Raw genomic sequence first — 24,357 nt, 5'->3', positions numbered from 1 at the left:
CTTCCCACAAAACATTCTTTCCATCTTGATTTTAGACCTTAACAGGTCATTTAATTTCATATTATATAATTACTGCTTTTCATGCCTTGCCCACTATCCTCTGACCTCCAAACTCAGAAGCTTGTTTACACCAAGAGTCTATCAGAGCACCTGGAATATAGAAGATGCTTTATCACATAATTATATTATATATTATAAAAAATTATAATTATATTATTATGTGTTTTCGTATTTGTCCATGAGACTATGACCTCTGGTCCGGGACTCCTTCATATGGCTAGACAGACTTTACTATAGTGACTAGAACGTAGCAGATACACAAGGTGTGATTAAAAAAATACGGTGAATTTTTAAATTTTAAAAATATGTATTACAGTGAAAGACACATGGCCATTAATCCCCCTCAGAATACTCCCCCTCGCTTTGAACACACTTATCCCATCGTTTTTGCCACTTTTTGAGGTAGTTCTGGAAGTTCTCTATCGTGAGTGTCTTTAGTTGCCCTGTCATGGCTGCCTCAATGCCCCGAATTGCCTCAAAACATTTACCTTTCATGGTCGTTTTGACTTTGGGGAAGAGCCAGGAGTCGCACGGTGCCAGATCTGGTGAATAAGGTGGATGAGGATACACTATAATGTTTTTATTTGACCGAAATTGCCATACCAGAAGCAAAGTGTGACATGGAGCCTTTCCATTGTGGTCACAAAATACGGTGACTGCTGCTGCCGAGTGCCATCCAAGGAAAGAAAGGGATCTCCAATACGGGAAGTGGTGCATCGAACCTCAGTAACAGTGCGTGACAAGTTTCAACTGTTTGGTGCAGTCAGTTGGTTGTGAGCTACAGTTGAGAGAAGGTGTGTTTTAAAGTGTGCCATAAATCATCTTCCATCATGACAATGCTCTGTGTCACACATCACTTCTGGTACAGGGCAATTTCTGTCAAATAAAAACATTATGGTGTGTCCTCATTCACTTTATTCCCTGGATCTGGCACCGTGCGACTTCTGGCTCTTCCCCAAAGTCAAAATGATTCAGGACATCGAGGCAGCCACAACAGCACAACTAAAGACACTCACAAAAGAGGACTTCCAGAACTGCTTCAGAAAGTGGCAAGAATGATGGGATACGTCTGTTCGAAGTGAGGGGGAGTATTTTGAGGAGGATTAATGGTAATGTGTCTTTTACTGCAATAATTTTTTTTTATTTAAACATTCACTGTGTTGTTTGATCACACCTCGTAAATGTCTGACACACAAGTAATAAAATAAGATTAAAAATGTATCACATCCCTTATTCATAACTGAAATGTACTGTGCACTTAATAGGTGCAACACTTAGTAGGTGGGCCCAGATGAGTCATTGTAGTGGGCACTGTCCTGTACACCACAGGATGGTGACTTCGACCCACTAGATGCCAGTAGAAACCCCCACTCCCAAGCTGTGACAACCAAAATGTCTCCAGACATTACCAAATGTGGAACACTACTCTGCTAGACACTTTCAAGGGCTGTCCAAGTATGATCTCAACCCTGTGAGTTAAACACTATTATTACCTCCATTGTGGAGATAGGGGACTGAAGTACAACTTGCTCAGGGCCGTACAGCTAGTGAGGAGTAGGGCTGGAACTCAGGCCACTTAGCCCAGAGCCCACACCCTGGACGCCCACCTCTGCTGCCTCTCACACCACTCTGTGAAGCAATGGCTCCCTAGACTCCAACATCCCTGGAGTGTCTGTCCGCTGCCCTTTGCAGCAACTAGAGGAGGCCGGCCCTCTATCACATTGAAATCCTTCGATGCTTACAACATTTCTAGGAGCCTTCTGCTCCTTCTCAGCCTGGTTTCCTTGTGAGACAGTCTCTAGCCCCACCCCTCCATCCCAAACTTTGAACTGTGCTAGAAGCTCTCCAGCACGTTCTCAGTACATGCAGCTGTATTTACAGAATGACTTTTGCCCTCCATCTGGACACCAGATTTCCAGGAGTGCTGGCTACGACTGCATTCACTTTCATGCAATCACGTCCCACCAGTGGCACGGGGCTGAAATCCCTCAGCTAGTAAGCCACATCTCCTGGGCCCTGAACTTGTGTGGCTATCCCTTTGAACCAAAGAGCAGGACTGTATACCTGCTTACATGCATTTTACCTCGGAAGGTAGGGCCCCATTTCCAGCCTGTCAAGGTGTATGAATGCAAATCTAATTGTGATGGTGTGAGCTAACCCACCAGGGAGTCCTTTCAGCTCGGTGTCTGCTGTCAATATTCCAGAGGGGACTCACGCTGGGCTGTGAATTTAATGTAATTAACACAACTGCTAGGTAAGGCCATGGAAGTTCTCCTGGGGGTTCTAATCCACTTGAATCAATCACTCGTGGGTACTGACGGTCGACTAATTGCAATTGTGCAGAATGGACCGGTCAGCTCTATCACTTCTCCTTTGCTCGAAAACCCGCCATGGGCTCCTCATCACTTAGAGAGAAAGCCCATGACCTTGCTCTGACCTATAAGGATGCACATGCCCTACCCGCCAGCACCCCTCTGCCTTCCTTCTGACTCACCTGGACCAACCCTTTCTTGACTGGGCAGACACACTCCCTCCTCTGAGCCTTTACACTTGCCCTTTGCTAAGCCTGGAATGCTTATCCCCTAGACATTCAGTTCTTACTCCACCTTCCCACCAAATAGTCTGCATATACCCAACATTTTAGATCCCCCTCCGTGCTTGCAGAGATATTTTTTTTTTCATTTTGTTTGCTGCAGTATCACCAGCGTCTACAATAGTGCCTGGCATACAGTACGCTCTCAATACAGATTTGTGAAATTAATCAGTGGATCTATTCGTGGGGAACGTCATTGTCACAGTGCAGATGGAGCAAGAGAAGAGGCCGTAACGGGTTGAATACCCGCTGCAGGCCCTCTGACGCGGCCCTTGACCTGACACAGCCTGAAGACTCCCCAGGACTACACAGCACAGTGAGGTCACAGCATGCCTGTGGGGACTGAGGCCTGCCTGGGCTCCAGGCTCATTCCAGGCAGCAAAGTGCAGAGCAATTGACCAACTGCCCCGAGGCCCACCAGTGAGCAGATGGGGGCGTTTCTCCAGACAGCCAAGTTCAAGAGACAGAATTATGAGTATATTCATTTGGAGGAAAAGGGGCCTGACAGGCTTCCCACTGCAGTGCAACAAGGCTCTCTGTTTCCTGCTCTTGGGATCCACAGGCTACCTCCCCACCAGGCGCCCCAAACAGCCCAGCACCGCAGCTTCCTGCATAGAAACATGGTGTCATCCACTTCATAAGCTGCCAGTCACAAGACACCACAGGGAGCCACTTGAAAATCAAATTTCCGGTGCCTGCTAGGGAGGGGCAAACGCTTTGAATTCCATTCTCTGTGTGAGGAAGCTAAATGCTTTGAATTCCATTCTCTGTGTAAGGAAGCTAAAGTGGTTTGCCGGGGTACAATGAATCAGCCATGTGGATGACCAGGAAAAACATGGTGTGGCCCTGGACCTGCCACAGGTTCCTGGTCAGGGGCCCCTTCCTGCACGTTGAGTTACCCTCCTCAGACCTCCCACCCAACAGCTGACGAATCGGCCCCCAGGATCGAAAGATAAAAGCACTACTAGAGATGGGGCTTGAACCAGCTCACGACCAGTATGGCCAGTCCCCTCCCCTCCTCTGGCCTCCAGACACGTCTCCTGAAAATGGTGGGCAGCCCCAGCCCTGCCCGGTCCCGTGAGGTGGCCTCTGCTCCATGGGGCTGTGGAGTGCTTGCATCGTGGCTGATCCACATTGAGGTGCGCTCTAAGTGGAAAACACACGGGATCTCAAAGACTTAATACCACAAAAATAAACTGTCACCTTAAAATTATTTACACTGATCACTGAGAGAATATTTTGGCTAAATTGGGTTAAAGTATTAAAATTAATTTGACCTCATTGTTACTTTTTACTAATGTGACTAAATGACCATTAAACATTTTTTAATTACACTTGTGGTTTGCATGTGTGGTTCCCATTACATTTCCATTGGACAGCGCCAGGCCAGGAAACCTCCAAGATCCCACTGGAAGCACCTGCGGTGCTTGTTAAGCTCCACATGCATCCTGGGCTCCACGTCAGGAAGGCTAAATCAGGGGTCTGAGGTGCCTGAGGAGAGGCCGTGGTCATTCTGATTCACAGCCACCACGTGCGCCACCCCGAGGTCTCTGCACGGCTGCCGAGAAGACCCCTCTCCTTACCTCCATTCTGCTCCCCCAGTCATCAGGGCTCTGGCTGTGGAGGCACAGTTCAAGGAGACATTGCCACCCGGGCCCCCCTCAACCTTTTCCTGACCCTGGCGTCTTGCCCGAGCCTGCACAGGGCTGGTCCGCAGCTGCGTCTCGCACACCACCCCTGCCCGGGCCCATACAGAGGCCGTGTCTGCGCTGCCCAGCAGGACACATGAATTGCCTCACCACAGCCTTCTCTCTTCCTCTGGCCAAGAAGCTGTGCCTGGGGAACTGGCCATTGCCTCGGCCACTTGCCAGATGTGTGACTTAGGGGAAACTGCTTGGCATCCCTGAGCCTCAGTCTCCCAGTCTGTGAAATGGAGGTGAACAGTGTTCAGTGAAAGGTAACTGTTAGTAAGACTCCATCTTTGCATACGAAGTAAAATCCAAAAGCTGCAACTGCGAAGAATGGGTAGTGAACTACACTATTAATAACAAAAGAAAAAAAGCAAAGCACTGCTTTTCAGTCAGCCTGTTTCTGTGACCAAAAGCACAGAAGTAAAAATGAAGAAGCTTACACTGCGCACAGCTGACTATCCACTGAACTGAGAAGGTCCCGAGGCCTCACCGGCACTTCCTAAATACACCTTCCTCTTCCTGAGGGGAAGAAGTTCAGCTCGCATGCCCCCGTCTTCTCCCTGGTCCCCCTCTGAGAATGGAGGTAAGGTCAGCACCAACAGGTTCACAGCCAAATCCTTGTCAGGGCAGGAGGTGAATGCAGTACAAATGGTGGGGGGTCTGCAATCACTGTGGGGACCCATGCCCAGACGTCCCTCCCAGCCACCCCTGGTCCTGGCCACTCTCATTCTCCCCGGCACAGGTCCCAGACCCCAGTGTAGGAGACTCCTTGCCCCCACGGTCTGTCTCGCCCCTTCACCCTGTTTACTTTCCCTGTAGCAGTCATACCAAACTGTCTCCTCTATTGAGGCCCCAAGGGAGCAGGGACTTCCTTTGGCACCACATTTAATGCCAAACGCATGGCAGGTAATCAACAACTATTTAAATGAATAAATGAATGAGCAAATGAGCAGAATAAGCGTGAACAGAATGTTTCATCAAGTTAAAACATCCTAGACCCTTACTTGCAAATAACTGGGCATAAAAGGGTCAGGGGCTGGCTAGAGGCTCAGCTCAGCGGTTGGAGGAGCTAGGAAGGGCCATATCTTCCGCCAAACACATGTCATGAGCTCACAGGACATCATTATCACCTTTGATTCATCCTAACCATTATCAGTCCAAGGCTGCTGGACCACATCACGAGCTGACATCAGCCAACAAATCCGGTATGCTCCCAGGAGAGCAACAGGCTTGAAGACCCCCTTCTTGCCCAGGAAACCTCCTTTCTTCCTTACTTGCTCCTCAAGAGGAGCAGCCTGGGCTAAAATCCAGGGCCCAGACCCCAGATATCAAAGCACCTTAGGCCTCCTCAAGGCAGAGGAAAGGGATCTGGATTCGGAAAAGGCACACCCACTTCAAAGACAGCTATCTCAAATACACACATTGCCAGCCACTCCACTAGATAAAGAGCCAGCCACCTCCAACTCCCAGGCTCCTTTGTGTTAAGAGATCGTGGTTGATTTCGATAACCATTTGGGCCACTAGGGTTTTGTTTTGGAGTTTTGCCTCTTCTTGTGCTTTAAATTCCCACTCTTCCGTTTTAAATTCACCAATAAAGAGTTAAGTCCTTAGGCCTACAACCCTAGGCTTGTACCTTCAACCCCCATTAAAACAGAACCTCAGGCTCATTCTCCCCACCCCCACCACCCAACCTCACTGTGTGGCCCCAGGCGTGCAGTGGTAGTTCCAGGTCCTGCATTTTTCAGACCTTTACTGTTCCGGATGTTTCCTAATGATTATTGCTGAAGGACATCTTGTAATCATAAGAACCACAAGGCGAGTCCAGCCAAACACTGGTTACTGAAAGCCTGAGACCGTACTCACCTCTTCTTTTCTCCCGGCCAATGGGTCTGCTGCACATGCCACATGGGACACACGCTGCCAGGGGGTGGAGGGCACTGCCAGCCAGACTCTGCCCTGCACTAAACGCGGATCCCAAGGACTGGCCAGACTCAGGGTGCATGCTGGGGTGGGGCGGAGCACAGGGCCAGGGAGAGGGAGGAGGCCACATTGGAGACGCTGTTTTCTCTCTTCCTGGGCGCAGCATTTCCTAGAGATGGTGCCCAGTCCCCTGTTCAGACCCCTCCCTTAAAGGGTCCCCCATCTGCAGAAAGTCTCTCAAAGCCGCTCGGCCACAGGCAAGCACAGTGTTACAGTGGTTAACAGTCTGGCCTTGGACAAGTCAGACACCATGCACATAAGCAACAAATACTTGTATATATCCGTACTCCAAATCAATAAAAGACCAAGGAACCAAAGAGAAGGAAGCACAGGACAGGAAAAGGAAAATCACAGATTAAACTCACACACCTAATAGATATAAAAAGCCATTCAAGCTCACTAGTGAGCAGGGAGTACAGATGAAAATGGAACGGATCATTTCTTGCATGTTGATGGTAGGAGTGCAGTGACAGAAACTTTTGGAAGGGAAATTCACAGTATCTAGTACGGCTGAAGTTGTGAACACTTCACCATCCAGTAACTGCACCTTCGGGCACAGCCCAGAGTAAGCCGCCCTGTACGCATGTGCACATCCATGCAGGGTGTTTCTCACAGCACCGTGGCCCAGTGAAAGAATCGTGCTGTCTTACATGTTCGTGAGTGGAGGAAAGGCTGAAGACACTGTGGTATATTCATACAACTGAATACCACACCGCCATTTAAACGGAACTAATTACTCTACATGGATCAATATTGAAACATGATGTCAATATTTTAAACAGTGTTGCAAAAAGATACATAAACATGGATCCATTACAGTGGTGCGCTACATAATGACTTTTCAGTCAACATATACAATGGTGGGCCCATAAGATTATAATGATTATAATGAAAACTTCCTATTGCCTAGGGACATTGTAGCCATCTAACATTGTAGCACTATGCATTACTCACGTGTTTGTGGCGGTGCTGGTGTAAACAAACCTACTGTGCTGTCAGTCACAAAAAAGTATAGCACGTACAATTACATATAGTACATAATACTTGATAATCATAATAAATGACTACTATACTATACTTATAATCATTATTTTAGAGTATACTCTTCCTACTTAAAAAAAAGATTGCTGTAAAATAGTATGTGCTATGCAGGCAGTAGCCTCTTGATGTACATCGAGATATACATCTCTCAACTGCATCATTTTCTCTTGTGCTTGATTTAATCTCGTGTTTTGTACAGTAACATACTGTACAGGTTTGCAGCCCAGGAGCAGTAGGCTCTAGCATATAGCCTGGGTGTGTAGTAGACTATACCATCTAGGTTTGTGTAAGTGCCCTCTGATGCTTGCACAGTGACGAAGGAGCCTAACAACACATTTCTCAGAATAGAACCCTATTAAGCAGCGCGTAACTATACTTAAAAGTGAAAAACCTACAAAATAATTCTATGAATGTGTGTGTAGATGGTTGGCACTGTTTTGTGTGTATGTGTACATGTGTAAATACTGTGTGTGCATAAGATAAAATAATAAAATATAGGGGTCCACCCAACTTTTAAGTAAGTACATGCTGGGAAGATGAGAAAGAACAGGGTAGGTTGTAGAGACAAAGCTTTAGTTTTGCTTTTGATTTTCCCTTTCTTCCGCCTCCCCAGCCCCACTCTGGTTCAAGCCGTTGTTTCTCAGTCTAGTTGTGTAGGACACAGCTCCCTGGCCCATGCTGGTGTTATGAGCCTTGTGCTCCCCCGGCTGAGGCAGTCAGTCACTGGCAGCCGCTCACTCACAGCAGCTCACGGCAGCTCTCGCTGGCTGCTCGCGACGGCCACTGGCCTCTCATGGCAGCACACAGCAGCCCACAGCAGCTCACAGCAGCTCACACAGCAGCTCACACCAACCTTCTGCTACTCACGGCAGCCCTGCTCCAGGGAGAGACACTGTTCACAATCTTAGCTGTAGAGGGTGTACGTAGCTAACTGGCCCATGTGAGATTCGAACCGGCGACCTTGGCGTTAGGAGCACCGCACTCCAACCACCTGAGCCACTGGGCCAGCCCAAGCTTCAGTTCTATACTTGCAATATTTTATTTCTTAAGAAAAACCTGATGTAATATGGGAACATTTGAACATTTGTTAAATGTGGCTGGTTATTGCTGGGGTCTGTGAAATATGTTCATATTGGGATGGCCAGTTAGCTCAGCTGGTTAGAGCCTGGTGCTAATAACACCAAGGTTGCCGGTTCGATCCCCACATGGGCCACTGTGAGCTGCGCCCTCCTTAAAAAAGAAAAAAAGAAACATGTTCATATTGAAAGAAAAGGAGTAGAGATTTTTAAGACAAAAATTTAGAGGCTATGAAAGAAAAAATTGATATACTCAGCTACATAAAAATATACGTGAGTGAAAAGGAGAGAGCGCAGTTAAGAGTACAAATGAAAAAAAGGGAAAAATATCTGTAATATATGTGTAACAGACTAGATAATTCCCTTAATCTAGAATGTGCAAATCAACAAGGAAAAAAAGAAAGAAAAGAGGGGCAGCCGGTTGGCTCAGTTGGTTAGAGCACAGTGCTCATAACACCAAGGTCTCTGGTTTGATTCCCACACCGGCCTGTGAGCTGCGCCCTCCACAACTAGACTGAAAACAACAACTTGAGTTGGAGCTGATGGGGCCTGGAAAAACACAGTGTTCCCCAATAAAATAAAAAATAAAACAAAGAAAGAAACAAACAAAATTTAAAAATTGGCCAAGGACATGAACATACCACTTGCAGTAAATATAACAGGCACATAGGAAAAGATATTCGTCTGCATTGGAAAATCCGTGTGGGAGACACCATTTTTCACTGATATTAACAGCAAGGCTCCAGAGGTCCATGAGCCGTTGCTGCTGCTGGAGCTGGACCAGCAGGCCCCTCTCAGATCACCTGGTGGAAGTGAAACCTAGCGCAACCTTTTGGGAGGTAAATTGGCAATTCCTGGGAATTCCACTGCTGGAAGCGTCGTATTCTACAGAAAAGTTTCCTTTAGCATGCCCAGTCTTTTCCATCGAGATCTTTACAGCAGCCCTATCTGTTAACAGCAAAAAATGGATACAAGTTGAAAATCTATGCAGAGACCTGTTTGGATGCATCATGGCACAGACAATGAGACACTGTGAAGCTGTGAAAAAGAGGATGCGAATCCAGGCATGCTGTTATCGCCACATGACCTCCAAAGCATATTACTGATTTACTAAAAGGTAGGCGGAGAACAGTGTTCTGGGTAGCTCCAAATGTGCTCTTAACAAGAGACATATGGGCATACATGGGTATGTCCGTACATCAATAGATTATTTGGAAGCACTCAGAAAAAATTAAGGTGCTTGCCTCTGGGGACCAGGGTCTGGAATGGAAGAGACAATTTCTTCATATACCACTTTACACATGACAGTTTTATCATATACCCTTGTGTATATTTAACTTTTTCAAGTGGTGAGGACGATACACTTTCAACTACAAACTTGCTGAAAAGAGAAGGATAAAAAGTCGAGAATATAAACGTCAGCGTCTTGCGCACCTGGACCGCGGTTCCGATCGACCACTCACTAATTGTGCCCGTGTTGGACAAGTCACGTCTCCAGGTGTCAGGTTTTCTGTTGGGTCAAATGGGGATTAAAAACATGGCACTACCATTTTTGTTACCCAGTCGCCATGCTGGGTAAGAGGAGCTCTACGGATCATTATCATGGAGAAGCGGAAGCCTCACTGGCCCTCTCAGAGACCCAGCAGACACAGGCCACTCTCGTCCCTCTTCAGGTCCCACTCCACAGGGCTGCCCGGCACAGTTACGCACAGTGCGCACGGCCAGGCCTGGGGGCTGAATGGGGATGAGTCCCGCCCTCCCTCTGCTTGTCAAACCACTTGCCTTGGTGCAGGGCTGTGTCCAACTGCAGGGGTCATTTATTCTGCTTTTAGGAACGCTCTGGATGGCCTAGCAGCAGTGTCACTGAGAGCAGAGCCATTTAATCCTCCCTCTTCTCCTCGCCAAGTTAAAAAACAGCCCAGTGCAAAAATCTGGGTGTGCACAGATGGTGGTTTGCCAGAAGCAGCCTTAGGGAAGTTAGACACAACCGGCCATTACTATTTGTCTTGCTGTGTGTCATTTCCAGAGCTCACAAAGATATACTTTTTATGCCTTTCTAAAGCAGGTGTGGTTTCTATAAAACTGTCTCCTGCCACCTTTAGCCCAATGATATTTAAGCTGTAAATCTACAGCAGCTGGTCAATGCTCTAAGCGAGGTCACCCTGAGGACTAACCCCAGGTGGGTCCAGGAGAGCCATAGGGGGCCCCTCCCGCCTCCCCTACGTGCTCCTCAGAAGGGCTCCTTTGGAAGAACAGCCCTGTGCCAAGCAAGGCTGGGGTCCCAAAGCCTCCTGAGACACAGTGAGGCTGGGCAGTCCAGCAGAAGCCGGAGCCGACAGGAACTGTGGGTCTACCGCACGCAGGGCACGCTCTCGGACTGTGCACTACAGCAGCAAACATAGAAACAGGCCTGTGCTCCTGGCATGTATACGACAGACACATGACAAACAAACAGCATCCTGTAACAATGATAGAGACTTGAGGCCGATAAAACAGGACAGTGGTGCAGGGAGCAAGCCGGCGGCAGCTATCTCTCAGCTCTCTGACCTGAGTGAAAGGTGGCCATGCAAAGAATGTGGGAAGAGGGGTGCGGGAGAAGGTTCCAGACTGAGAGGAGAGCAAAGACCCTGCGATTTGTCGGGTGTGAGGAACAGAAAGAAGTCCAGTGTGACTGGACACAGTGAGGAAGGGCTGCCGGGGGCACCAGGGAGGCCACGCGGGTGGGCGGGCGGTGGAGGATATCACAGGCTACCCCGGAGTCGGGACTTCACCAAGGTTCCACAAGAAGTCACTAGAGGGCATCCACAGAGAAGCAACACTGCAGTCGTTTTTTAAAGACCCCTGAACTGTTCTGTAGCCGTTCTGCAGAATCCCACTTCATTTATAAAACACGGTGGGGTAGTCCCCTTTATACGCTGATTTACAGAAGAGGAAACTGAGGCACCGAAAGATTGAACTGAAGGTCCCAAGATCAGCCAGCTAGAACGTGATAGAGACAGGAATAAAGGATTCAAGCAACCTGGACTGCTCAGGACCCCTACACTCTGTGCCCCAGGGACCTGGGGTGAGCTATCTGAGGTCGCGCTGGACTCTGTGACCACAGGCTGGGGAGCCCAATAAGGTCCCACATCTCTGGGAGCCTCAGGTTCCGCATCTGGGAGATGCAGGCAGCAAGAGCACGTTCTGAGGCTCAAAACCCATCCTGGAATTGACAGCCCACAGCCTTAGTACAGACCGTGCCCAGAGCCAGCACTTGGCCCCTGGAAGCTGAAGATGACTCCCAGCCTAGGCCCGCCTGCCCCCGTGCATGGCGGCCCCTCACCCCTCAAACTCTGCCCACCAGAGCACAGGGAGGGGTCTGAAACTACAGCTCCCGCTCCGCCTACAACCAAAACTGCACTCACCTCTTCTTTTCTCCCGGCCAATGGGTCTGCTGCACATGCCACAGGGGACACACGCAGCTGCCAGGGGGTGGGGGCACTGCCAGCCAGACTCTGCCCTGCACTAAACGCGGATCCCAAGGACTGGCCAGACTCAGGGTGCATGCTGGGGTGGGGCGGAGCACAAGGCCAGGGAGAGGGAGGAGGCCACATTGGAGACCCTGTTTTCTGTCTTCCTGGGCTCATCTCCTAGAGGTGGTGTCCAGGCCCCTGATGGGTTCCACCTGACAGCCACCTCAACGGGGCTTGGCCACAGATCCTCAGGTGGGGCCGAGATATGCCCCTCTGCTGAGCAGCAACCATAGCTTCTGGGGGCAGCCGGGTCCCCTCTGATAGAGCACTCTCTTCCCCTATCCTGTAGAGCAGGGCACTGCCCACCAGGCTCCAGAAGCAGCACCCTCTTCGCTCGAGTCATGCATTATTTCCAGAGTGATGTTCCTTCTGCTAGTTATGTCCCCTCTCCAGAACAGGTACTCTCGAAGTCCCCACGCAGGGACAGTGTAGGGCAATGGTCAGACCTGGACTCCCTACAGAGGTGGATAAAATTCCAGCCCCAGGCCTTGAATGATGGCTGTTTGGGAGCATCTGGAAGCAACCAGGATTCAGACACAGAAACCTCTCTCCCCTGGTCCCTAGTGCCAACAGGGACCCTCACTTCTGCAGACGTAAACCTCCCTCCTTCCGTCACCAGAACATCGAGTCAGCACTGTGATGCAAACTGGCCTGAAATGGTGGTTCTGAAACAAGGAGATTTCAGGGTATCAGGAGGGGAGGTCCACTCCTGAATTCCTATTAGGAAGGAGCCTAACTGGGTTAGAACTGCTGAGGGTGGGAATAGGGAAAAGGGAAATGCTGTGCTGTTGGTGTGGGAGGGAGGAAGGGGGTGGCAGAGCACTGTAATAGAGTCTCTAGAAATGAAAACGTGAAAAAGGAAATCAAGACCTCCATTTCCTGCATCAGCCTGTCTCCTGGGAACAGAGAAGCCAGTAAGAGAAGCCCTTTTGAGCTTGTTTCACATCGGTAAGGCTTTTCAATGAACCAATTGTGTCTAGGACTCTCCTCCCAGTAAAGGTTAAGGATGAGGGAAGGGGAGGGGCGGCTAGCATTCTAGGTGCTGCTGGGGAAGGTGCAGACCCTCCAGGCTGTGCAATGGACCAAGGGCAGAGAAGATGGGAGTGCTGGCCGGAGGGCTGGCTGATGCTCAGGCTATCAGAGACGAGCCAGGGCCACCTCTGTCCCTGGGTTCACCTAGCCCCTCTGCGGCAATGAGGAGACAAATCTGAGCCCCCACAGCTCCATCCATATCCCGGAGCCAGGAGGCACCAGGAAGACATGGAGCCCCTTCCCAGGCCAACCCTGCTCTGGCCCACTCAGACCCTCCTGTGTCAAAAACATACAAACGCATCTCTGTGCACAAACACACTGATCTCTGCTCAAATACAGCTGCACACCCCAAAACAAACACACAGGAATTTGGTGACTTCTGCACACACATGCACAAACACTCCCCCTTCACTGTGCGGACCCCAGCCCAACATACAGCTTCTGGGGGCTGCTGGGTCTCCTCTGCAGGGGGGCTCTCTTCCTCCATCCCCAGCGCAGGGCACTGTCTACCAGGCTCCTTCACCAGTAAGCTCCAGCTCCAGCTGAGTTTGTTTGTCAGGCTGAAGGTCCCTGGGGCTACCAGCCGGGGAGCCTAGAGCTTCCAGAAGAGCTGGGAATGGCTAAGCCAGCCCTGCGGGGATCTCCTCACCTCCCAAAGTTGGGTGAAGGGAAGCCCTCTGCTTGGCCAAGCCCAGCTCCCAGGAAGAGCCCGCTCCTGTCCCTCAAAGGAACTTGAGGAGGGGGCTACGGAGGAGGCGGCTATAGGAAAGCAAAGACAGGAAGACACAGCCTCGTAGGGGTGTCCCCAGGGGGCAGGGGAATGTCTTGGGCTGCCTGTGGTCAGGCAGGGGGCAGAGGCCGCTGCCGCCGTGGAGGGCATCCCCGCCGCCCAGCACCCGCACAGTGCTCACTCACCATCCTCCTTGCCCGTCCTGGCACCTAATCCCGGTCTGGATGATGTGGGTGATTGGGACTGTTCCAAGGCCCACCCCCCGCGGCCTACCTCAGCCTCACACCTTCTGGGCTGAAGCCCTGAGGAGGCTTTGGCCATATCCGTCATCCAGGGACCCAGCCACAGAGAGGTGGGAGGAGGGCGAGACGGGGCAGGTGAAGGCCCGGGGACTAGAGTCCAGAGTCTAGGGCTTGTTCAGCAGGTTTGAACTCGCCCACAACACCTCTCCAGACAGCAGCACCCCGGCCAACAGGATACACCCTGGGCAGACACCCTAAATCTAATTGACGGCATGCCAGGGGTCAAGCCAAGTGCCAGAACCCTAGGTTCTCTGTCATTCATGCCCAGGTTCTCCTGGTCACGAGTGACAGGAACCCAGGGCCTCACCAGCAGCATCTCCTCCCTGCCCTTTTCGGAGCCATCCTAGTCCTCAGGTTGGAAGGCTACGACCCCGTCCATCCACTGCAGGCTGGGGACAAGCACTACCCTTAGGGCTAAATCAAATCCTTTCCTGATTTAAAGGAAAGAATCCTGGTGCCAGAAAAAGGCTCAGAGAAACTGAGGCACAAAGAAGATGCAGACCCTGAGAAAACCCAGGAGACCAACCGGCCACAGGGTCCCTGGCTCTATCTGAAGCCCCCTCCCCACCCCCGCCCCCGGCCCCGATCCTCCCGGCTTCTTCTGGGCATCTTTTCTCTCACCCAGGAGCTGACAGTGCCCTGGTACAGGGCATCTCCACCCCAGGAACACATCGAAGCCTGGCCAGCTCACCTCGCCTAACTGGCCTATCAGCCTAGCTGCTCCGGGAAGAGAACATTTTCTTCTCTATTAGTGACGGTGAGAAGAGAATGTCTAATTATTGAGAGACAGGCAGTGCGGGAAACAGGACCATAGGGCCTCGAAGCAGGTGGGCTGAGGGTCGGGAACTGGGGGAGGTCTTGGGTGGGAGGATGAGTGGGCTGGGAGGGGCCTTGGGCCCAGCCTGACCGGGTGCAGGGAGCGCGTCAACCTGCGGCTCAGCAGCACTGCAAAGCAGGTAGCCAGAGGGGCCTCTGGAGCCAGGCCTGGGGCGAGGGAGGAGGGAACTGCCATCCAGGAACTAAGGAGGGGAATGATGCCCATCTTTATGGAATGTGTTAGGTTACAGGGTAGGGCTAAGGATGGCCTCTCGGGTCCATCCCTAAACCCCAAGTGGCCTCACTCCCAGGCAGGTCCAGCAGCCCCCCTCAGCATGTCCAAGCTGGTAGGCGGGGCTCAAGGAGAAGACAAGGTATCAACAGGGCAAAGGTCAGAAACCTGGACATCACGTCCTTCCCACTCCAGGAGACAGGACGTAGAATAGTAGGGTCAAGAGAAACACTTTTTCTCCTCCCTCTTCCAGCTCTTCTTAATGGACTGTCTCTTTTTCACTCCCCTCCCTTCTCCTCGCAGACCCTGCCCTCTCTCCAGCTGCCCCATCCTGGTGTCTCCCTGTCCCCATCTCCACCTCCTCCCGCCTGCCTCCCCCCGCCCCCCCCCACTCCGGTTATGTAAGGGGCCTGAGAACACACAGAGGGAGCTTTGTTGTCAAACCACATCCATACGGCGCCGGAATCAGCCGGCGCAGCTGTTCCCCATTCCCTCTGCCTTGGCAGGGTTGAGACGCCGGGCAGGAAGCCCCCACACGCCTCCATTTTGGGAGGTGGGGTGGAAAACACTGGCCCCAGGGCCCCAAGGCAGCTGAATGGGTGGCCAGGGATCAGTCACCACTGGATGGGACCACAGCAGGGGACCAGCTGGCCCCCAGGAGAGAACAAAGCCACAGTGCAAAGCCAGGGTCACAAAGACTAGAGGAGAGCTCTGGGCTAGGAGCAGGGCTGCATGCTGACAGGCCTGGAGCGGGCACGGACCCACGCAGCACACCATGTGCTCGTCCACATGCCCGTGCATGCCCGTGTTCTCTCTCACACACGACCCATGTGCACACTCACAGTGTGCATGCACTCACACAGACACGTATCAGCCCAAACTCGACACTGCGTCTGCTCACCTGAAAAGCTGCTCACCTGAAAAGCGGCTGAGCAGAAACCTCCTCCCTGCTCTGGCCAGCCTCCTCCATCCCAGCAGGTACCTCTGGGGAAAGGGCTGGAGTTCTGGAGAGAGGAGGGCAGAGGGCAGAGGCCAGAGGCCAGCAAAGCCCCATTGGCCAGCTACTGTTTGGAGACCCTCAGGCTCCAGGACAAGCTCCCGTCTTCCTGTCCAGAAAGATGAGCAAGGAGGAGGGTGAGGGCCCAGGGTGCTGAGCTGCGGATCAAAACGCTCCATACTTTGGGCAGGCAGTGCCCCTTCACCAAACTCAACCGCTGGAAGAGCCATTTTGCTCGAAAATACTGGAGCTGCCCACAACAGAAGGCGTCCTGAACCTCACAGTCCTGCACGGCGAACCCCCAAGTCCCGCTGCCACTGTCAGGACAACTGGGATGCTGAGGGCTGGGAGGAGGGGGGAGGCACAAGGGAAAAGAAGGAGGCAGACAGGAAAGAAGAGGGATGACTGAATCAAAGGAGGAAAAGGGAAGGAAGGCAGAAGAGAATTGGAAAAAGACAAAAAAGGACCAAAGAGGGGACAAGAGGGGAAGGAGGGAAGTAAGTGTGGAGAGAAGAGCCCACACAGCCTGTGGGGACAGGCCCCCACTTTATGCACGCACCCTCCTCCCGGCCCTGGGCTCCCCTTCTCAGCCCCACAGGGCATAAGGAGGAGCAGGAGAATAGCAGCCATCCCAGCCCAGCGATCCACGTCGGCCATGCCCCAGGGGCTTCAGACTCAACAATCCTGGATCTCTGGGGCCTGGAGAACTGACAAGGCTAAGTGACACCAGGGCCTTGGAAGCAGGAATGCGCCGGACACAGGGGTTGGGATGCAGGGGCAGAGAGACCAGGGTCCCTCCTGGTGGGGGAAACACTCTGTGACCTTGAACAGCAAGTTGCTTTTCTGAGTCTCAGCTCCTTCCTTTGCAGAAAGAACTAGTTATTGAGTGGCGACTGGGTGCCAGCAGGGTGACAGGTGCTGGGGATACCACAGTGAGGCAGTGATACCTCCCTAGGCTGAGGCCTCTGGGGGCTTGCGAATGTTTATCTCATTTATGCATCACAATCTTGTGAGACAGGGCAGATACTAATAGCCCAATTAACAGATGTGCTGAGGTCACACCGCTGGGAATAGACAGAGAGGACACAAGGGGTGTCCTCAGGAGTGGCTCCTATAAGAGGGTAGACACTCTCCATTCTCTGCTCACCCCTCAATCACATAAAATACACCAGCCAGCATTTGTAGGGCACTGAGTGCTATCTAAACGCTCTCCGGTTCAAGTATTAAGACACCAGGAAAAGGAAACACACTATCTACAGGAAGACACTCCTGGCCCCTGCCACCCGCAGCACTGCCCCACCCCACAGCTGTTTGTGGCTGGTGCTTGGGTTACCACCCCTCTGCAGTGCATCTGGGCTCAGCCGGGGCACAGGGTCCCCTCATGTCACAGGAGTGGGACCTGAGGGAAGTGGAGAGTGCAGGAGGAAGGGACAGTGTGCTGGGTCATCAGGGAGGCTTCAGAGAACAGAGGCTGGAAGCAGACGCAAGGAGGTAAGAACACGTGCGGTATGCTGCGGGGAAAATAAGAAGTCTCACTGGGACCAGATGGGGCTCTCAAATACAAATAGTTAAGGCCAAGAAACCCTCTGTCCCGCTTTCAAATGAAATTTTATGTGAAAACCCAATATGTTGAAGGAATAAAAGTGGATTTGTTTGGGTTGAAGCAAGAATAGGGGTGAAAGGCGGCCAGTTAGCTCAGTTGATTAGAACGCGGTGCTCTTAACAACAAGGTTGCTGGTTCGATCCCCACGTGGGCCACTGTGAGCTGCACCCTCCACAACTAGATTGAAACAATTTCTTGACTTTGCACTGATGGGTCCTGGAAAAACACACTTTAAATTTTTTTGAAAAGTTGAAAAAAAAAAAAAGAATAGGGGTGAACCCCTTCTCCCAAGCCCTTCCTAAGAGAGGGTTCTACCCCCAGGGTGCCTTTCTTGGCTCCAATAAGAAGGAGAGGACTGAGGTGGGGGACATGTGGGCTTAGGACCAATCTGTGCAAGGACCTGAAGGTTGGGCTGAAGAGGGGTGACAGGGGCAGCAATGTCACCAGCTGACCTCGGGCTAGAATGGAGGACATGCCCTCATGGGGCAGACTCCTGCCCATCCCCACCTGGAGCTCGTCTGCCTCCCCTGTGTCTGAAGTGGAGGGGCGGCGGGGGGGGGCGGGGGGGGGGGCCTTCTCTGACAAACAGCTCACCTGTCTGAAAGGGAAGCTCTTATCCCTTTGCCCCAAGGAATGCAAAGCAAAGCAGAAATAGAGTGAAGACATTGTCAGAAACCCGAGTTCCATCTTCCGTTCATTCATTAAACAAATATTTATTGAGCATGTATTACTGGCCAGACGCCATTCCAGGCATAAGGAATATAGCAGTGAACATGACAGACAGGTTTCTGGAGCTCACACGAAAACCCTTAAATCGCAGCGAGGAAAACGCCTTAAAAGCATCCACGGCCATCCCACACCACAAACGTGCCCCTCGGTGCTTGCACCGCCCGTGGACCGTCTCTGTCAGTCACGGGTCTACACTTGAACATCTTCAGTGACAGGGTGCTAGCCCCTCCTCAGGCAGAAGCTCCTGGAATCTCCAGACGGACGCACTGAGGACCCTGCTGCTGTTCCTCCCCAGCCGGCAGAGGCAACAGAGCATTAAATGCACTGTTAGAATGTGCACATTTTATTTTATATCAAGACAAAATATGACGCTTCATCTCTAGTTCTGCTGGTTCTGAGTCAACTGCTTGGGACGAAAAGGAAAAATTTGGTTCCATTTTCACCTGTCCAAGCTCCTGGGTCCCTCAGCCTCTGCCATAGAGAATGCCCTGTTTCACTTCCCTCCCACGACGCTGGAGCAGCCAGTCCCCAGCGCACCCCTCTGGCCCCACTTCTCTCCTGCTGTCCCTTCCAGCCTGGACTCCTTCCTCCTGATCTGCACAACCTTTAAGGGCAGAAGGGAAGCTCACCACGGGACTGAGAAGCAGGTCTTGGAGGAGCCAGTCCGGCTCCGAGCAGCGTGGCAAGGCGCAAAGGTGTTCCCACCTGGCAAGAATCTGGGGATACCGGGCACCAGGAGTGGCCACCACAGCAGGTTCCGGAGCTCAGACCCCACAGGGCCCCTCCCCTTACCCAAGGGTCCCCTGGTTGCCAGATGAGGCCTTGCCTCCTTTCCAAAGGCACAGGAGCCTGGGCGGGCCACATGGAAGCAATTACCATCAGGAAAGGGGAGAGGTGGGGCCGGGGAGGGGCCAGCAACGGCGGGGACTGGGACAGGCGAGGAGGAAGGAGAACCCTGCCCTGCCCAGCTGAAAGGGCTGGACTCAGGGGATGGGGCACCCGGATGGGCAGGCCAGGATGTGGGATTCAGGGCAGCACACAGAAGTCCAGACTGGAAATCAAGAGGGTCTCGGTCCCCTTTTGTCACCGAAACGCTGGCTTTGAACAAACCCCTTCACACCTGTGAGCCTCCTCATGGATCACAGGACAGGTGAGCTGAGCACAGGGAGCAGTGGAGAACTAGGCTGAAAAGTGCAGGGTTTGGAAACACGCCTGGAAATGAGTCCCAGCTCAGCTGCTTACGAGCTGTGTGACCTTGGCCAAGTACTTTCATCTTCCTGAGCCTCCACTGCTTCATTTACACACGGGCTGAATGGGAAGAGCTGTGTGAGGCTTACCCGAAGTCATGCAAGGAAGTGTACAGCACGCCCTGATTTTTTGTTAAGTTTATTGGGCCAGTGCTTCACTGACAAATGTTAACTACTTTTGTCATTTGCTAAGTCACTTTTTATTACAAGGACAGGTGTTGACCGATGCTGCAGGGGCAAAGGCCACCAGGCAGGCAGATCGTGGGCACCAGGCACCAGTGCTGCAGCTCCCGGGACCCACATCCTGGAGGAGTGTTTGGACCCAAGGCAGAAACAACAGTGTGCTGGCCCAGCACTCTGCAAACTGGTCCGCATCCTCCCGCCAGCCATCGCCGTCCTCCCCACCCTCCCCACCCTCAGGAAAGCAGACTGAGGAGCCTCTGGCCCACGTGGTCCTTGGAGTGAAGCTTCAGGGAGGCAGAAGGGACTGTCTGACGACTACCGTTGATTCTGGGCCTCTGCAGCCAGGCCTCCCCCACACTCAAGGCCCCGGGGACACTGAGCGCTTCTCCAGCCCGCACCTCTCCTCGGCCCAGCTGCAGCACCCTCCTCCCTGCTGGGCCAGGGGCACAAGCCAGGGCTTCAGATTCTGGGGCACCCACATCCTCTTTCTGCAGAGCAGCTTTGAGGGGGTGGGTGGGCACAGATGCAGTGACCTGGCTGTAGGTCTCCTGGTCCCGGGCAAGGGGCTGTGACTAAAAGAAAACCTCCAGCTCTGGACACTGATGTCTCTCCTCAACCTGAAAGGCAACCAACCCCAGGGAACCAATCTGAAGCCCCAGGGCATGTGGCTGAGGCCCCGGCAGCACACACTGCTGCTTTCACTTGTACCTACATTTGACTACTTCCTCCATCGATAGGATAAAGGGTGCCCCCCCCACACACACACACACACAATGTGGTAGGGGTCAGGAGTGAGTCTGAGGCCAGCGGCAGCCAGCAGCCCTATTGGGGGGTCATACAGAACACTCCTGCAGAAGTGCTAAGCACCTCTGGTAAGGGGTGTGACAGAGGAGAGAGGGGAACTAACAACCACAGCCACCAAAACCTGCCTACACCAGCCATTTCCTCAAGGCAACTGAAAGAACTTCAGGCCAAGGCCCTGAGTCTGGCGAAGGAAGGCGGTCCCTGAGAGCCAACTAGCACTGCAGGGAAAGGTCTAAGCATAGGGCGGCGGAGCGGGTTGTTTTTCTGGGGGCCCCACCCTTCACCCCCTGACATCCCTGCTCTCCAGCACCCTGCATCCATCTCTGAGGGCCTGGAAGTTCAGCTGGGCTCTGGTGGCAGCCTGAGTGACATTCTGTAGACCTGGCCCTCAGATTCTGGGACACTGATCTGGAAGGTCCCTTTCGGGAGGCTGGAGCTCCCCATCACCGGTGGGCTGGAACTGTTTTTTCGTATTATTCTGAGGGGGTGACCCTTCCCCTGGACGGAGGCTGCACACCTCGGTCGGAGCCACTCTGAGAGGTAAAATTCACAGCTCCACTGGGGCAGCGTCTCAGAGGAGAGACCCCAAGGTTGTGCCAGATAGGGGCTGGGTGGGCACCAATGCAGGGTTGATGCCAGGCCTGTGTGGGTTAACTGCGGAATGACCACAGGTTAAGCTGGAGCACAGAAAGGGGGTCTGGCCTCTCTGCTCCTGCTGGGGGCGGGGGGACATTTCCCGAATTGGTTACAATTCCAGAAAGGAGCAGATTCTCAGTTCTACCCCGAAAACTGGATCCTAGGAGTCTAAAAGGGCTGGGAGGGTGGAGGGGCCAAGGGATTGTGTCCGAGGAGCGGGGAGGGAGTCACTGCTTTGGGCCGGGAAGGGGTGAGGAAAGGAAGGGAAGGCAGCCCTGAAGGCTTCCGGGCCCGGGGGGTCCACTCCCAGGAAGGGGGCCCTGTTTGTCCTGCAACCCACTCCCCAGCTACCCAGGCCGCTCAGCCCACAGTCCAAGCAGGCAACTCTCACTTTCCTCTCCTCACTTCTCCTTTCATGTACACTCCCCTCCTAACTCCTGTCAATGTGAACCCTGGGGAGCTGGCCCCAACTGTGACTCTCCTCAACTGGACCCAGGGCCCATCGGATAATCTGAGATCTCCCACCCAGCACATTGAGGCCAAGGGACGGGACACGAAGAACACTGGGAGTGGCGGCAGGAGCAGAGCGGAGAACAGTGGAGAACAGGTCAGAGGGGCCTGCGCCACCTCAGCTTCGGCAGGAGGTATTCCCAGCAAAGAGAAAAAGCCCCAGAAGTTAATTTCTAGGCTCCGAAAGGGCTGGCACCTCCCAGGTACCCTCTCTCGAATTATGGGGCAGGTTTGGAGAGAGTGTGGGAGAAACATTACTAACAAACACTTAGAGATCTCTTCCTCTGTGCAGGCACTTTTCAAAGCACTTAACGCATACCAATTCATTGAAAACTTCCCTGGCACATGCCAGGGCCAGCGCCTGGAGGAGGCGGGTAGCCAAGCACAGCTCAGGAGAGAGGAGCGCTCGTGTGTGCCTCTTGTGACAACCTAGTTCATCCGAGGCTCATTCCCAAGGCGCTGCAAAGAATAAGTTGGCTTGAACTTGGCTTCCACACTGGTGCCTCCCTCCAGCGGTGGAAAGCACAGGCTTCCCTGAGTCGGCTGTGGGGGTGCCAGCCTGTGGGTGGCCATGAGTTCAGACATGCACACTGAGAACCCCAACAATGCCTATACCCCAGCCTTCAGGAAGGAGCCCCCAGAGCCAGGCCCTTGGAACTCTGAAACAGAGGAAGCAGCAGCAGCAGATCAGGCCTCCAATGGCCCAAAAGAGCCTCCCCCAATACTGGGGATGGAGGGGCAGTACTAGTCCTGGCAGACATGTTGGCAGCTCCCAGCTGGCCCTGCCAGCAGGGGCTCCAGGGGAGGGACCCAGAGCAGACAGCTGAGCTCAGGGATTTTGCCCCCGTCAGTACCTCACCATCACCCCACCCATTGCCCACCACCCAGGGAGCTATGAGCACAGTGGCCTAGAACCAAAGAACCCCACAACGTGGACCTGGTGTCCTGGGCACAGCCAGACTGCAGCTAGCAACTTCCACCTTTAAACTCTGCTCAGCGACCTTGCGACTCCTGCACATACACACGGACCCAGCACGGCCCGTCGTCACCTCCAGCAAAGCTCGCCCACGGACGTCCTGGGCTTGATGGGGCAGTTGTGAGAGAAACCGGGGCTCAGAGGATGCTGAGGGCGGGGCACCGCCTCAGCCTGGGCGCTGGGTGAGGGCTGGAAACTTTCCGGATAAGAGGACCGTCCCGTTTGCTCCCTCCGAGGGAGCCAGATACACGGCTTCCCGCGAATATCTGGTCCAGAGAAGGGATCCCAGCCTGCGGCCACCGTCCCGGCCGGGACCCGGCAGCGCCCACGTGCCGGTCCGACCCCCACCGGACCGCGCGGGATTGGAGACCAGCAGCCGGCCCCAGGCTTCCCCTTCTCCGCGGGCCCGGAGGCGCGTACTCACCCGGGAGGGTGGGGCGGGGCGGGCGGGCGGCTCCGCGCGACTCCGAGATCCGCTAGGCGCGCGGCGGGCGCACGGGCTGGCGCTGCACTCGCTGGTCCCAGTCCCGGGCGCGGGGCCGGGCTGCGAGCGGGCCAGTCCGCCTGCGGGGAGGCGGGGGCCGGGCCGGGCCGGGCCGGGCGGGGCGGGGACGCGCCGGACACGCGTGCGCACAGCACCGGGCGCAGATGGGGAGCCGGCGGGCGGGGTAGGAAGGGCGGGGGAAGGAGGAGGAACGGCTTGCGGGTCGCGCGGGCGGGGCCGCGGCCGCGGGCGGAGACGGGGGCGCCAAGACCCGGGCCGGGCAGAGCCGGTGAGAGCAGAGCCGGGAGCTGCCTGCAAATCGCGCCAGGATGCGATGTGTCCGCGCAGCCTCCGCACACTCTCCCGGAACAATGAGCCCCAACAAAGGGTTCTCCGCTCTCCCACGCGGTGAGCCGTGTCCCTCCCTCACTCAGGAAAGTGAGGCTGGAAGAGGGGGGCCTTGTTCAGGGAAGCCACCCCCTATTGCACAGCGGCCAGGTAGGTGCTCTGCACCAAGACCTAGGCCCTTCCGATGTCCTATTCTGGACCTGCCACCCCCAAACTGCTCGTTCTGTACCCCTTTTGCACGCCCTATGTTGGCCTAGAGAAAGTTTCTCAGTTTCTGTTCCTTGCGGAAGGCACCAGGCATCCTGTCTCCATGGTAAACGCCGTCAGGCCCCTGACCTAGTTCCTTAGGCCCAGACATCCCCCTATCAAACCTGGGAACTATTCAGGCTGAAAGATGACAGCTCAGGAGTCACCCTCAGGGCAATCCACAGCCCGCCCCCCCCACCGGACACTTTCATAGGTGAACAGCGGTTACTGGGCACCTAGTGTGAACAACCTGGTGTTGAGGGCTCCAGAGGGATGTCTCGGAAAACCTTACCATTTAGCGGCTGAGAGAAGGGCCACCATAGACTCCCATTCAAGAAGAAGCAGGGCAGGATGTGACTAAGTGAAAAGAGCGAGTGACAGTAAGTGCAAAAGGGTTCAGAGAAGTACCAGCTCAAGACTCACTTCAGGTGAAACTTGGAGGGCTTGTCTGTTAAGAACAGATAACTCAGGAAGCTCTATTCCAAGTGAGCAAACTAGAGCGGTGGGCCTTTGAGTTCTTCCACAGAGG

General features: G+C 53.6%; 1 protein-coding gene across 4 annotated transcripts in view; it reads right to left on the bottom strand.

The window, feature by feature from the left end:
- ST3GAL4 (ST3 beta-galactoside alpha-2,3-sialyltransferase 4) overlaps positions 1 to 23,318 on the bottom strand; it is a 36,061-nt gene extending 12,743 nt beyond the window's left edge. Inside the window, exon 1 of one of the 4 annotated variants that reach the window (XM_033097758.1) lies at positions 23,175 to 23,318. The gene's annotated coding sequence lies outside the window, so the exon portion shown is untranslated. Of the gene's footprint in view, positions 1 to 15,982; positions 16,002 to 23,174 lie in introns of those variants that run through there. The other 3 variants (XM_033097761.1, XM_033097762.1, XM_033097759.1) reach the window with 3 other exon arrangements.
- Between the last annotated feature and the right edge of the window lie 1,039 nt (positions 23,319 to 24,357).

This window comes from Rhinolophus ferrumequinum, chromosome 25, assembly GCF_004115265.2.
Source record: "Rhinolophus ferrumequinum isolate MPI-CBG mRhiFer1 chromosome 25, mRhiFer1_v1.p, whole genome shotgun sequence".
Classification (NCBI taxonomy): domain Eukaryota; kingdom Metazoa; phylum Chordata; class Mammalia; order Chiroptera; family Rhinolophidae; genus Rhinolophus; species Rhinolophus ferrumequinum.
Note: the sequence above shows the minus strand (reverse complement) of the source record. Positions and strands in the feature narration are given on the sequence as shown.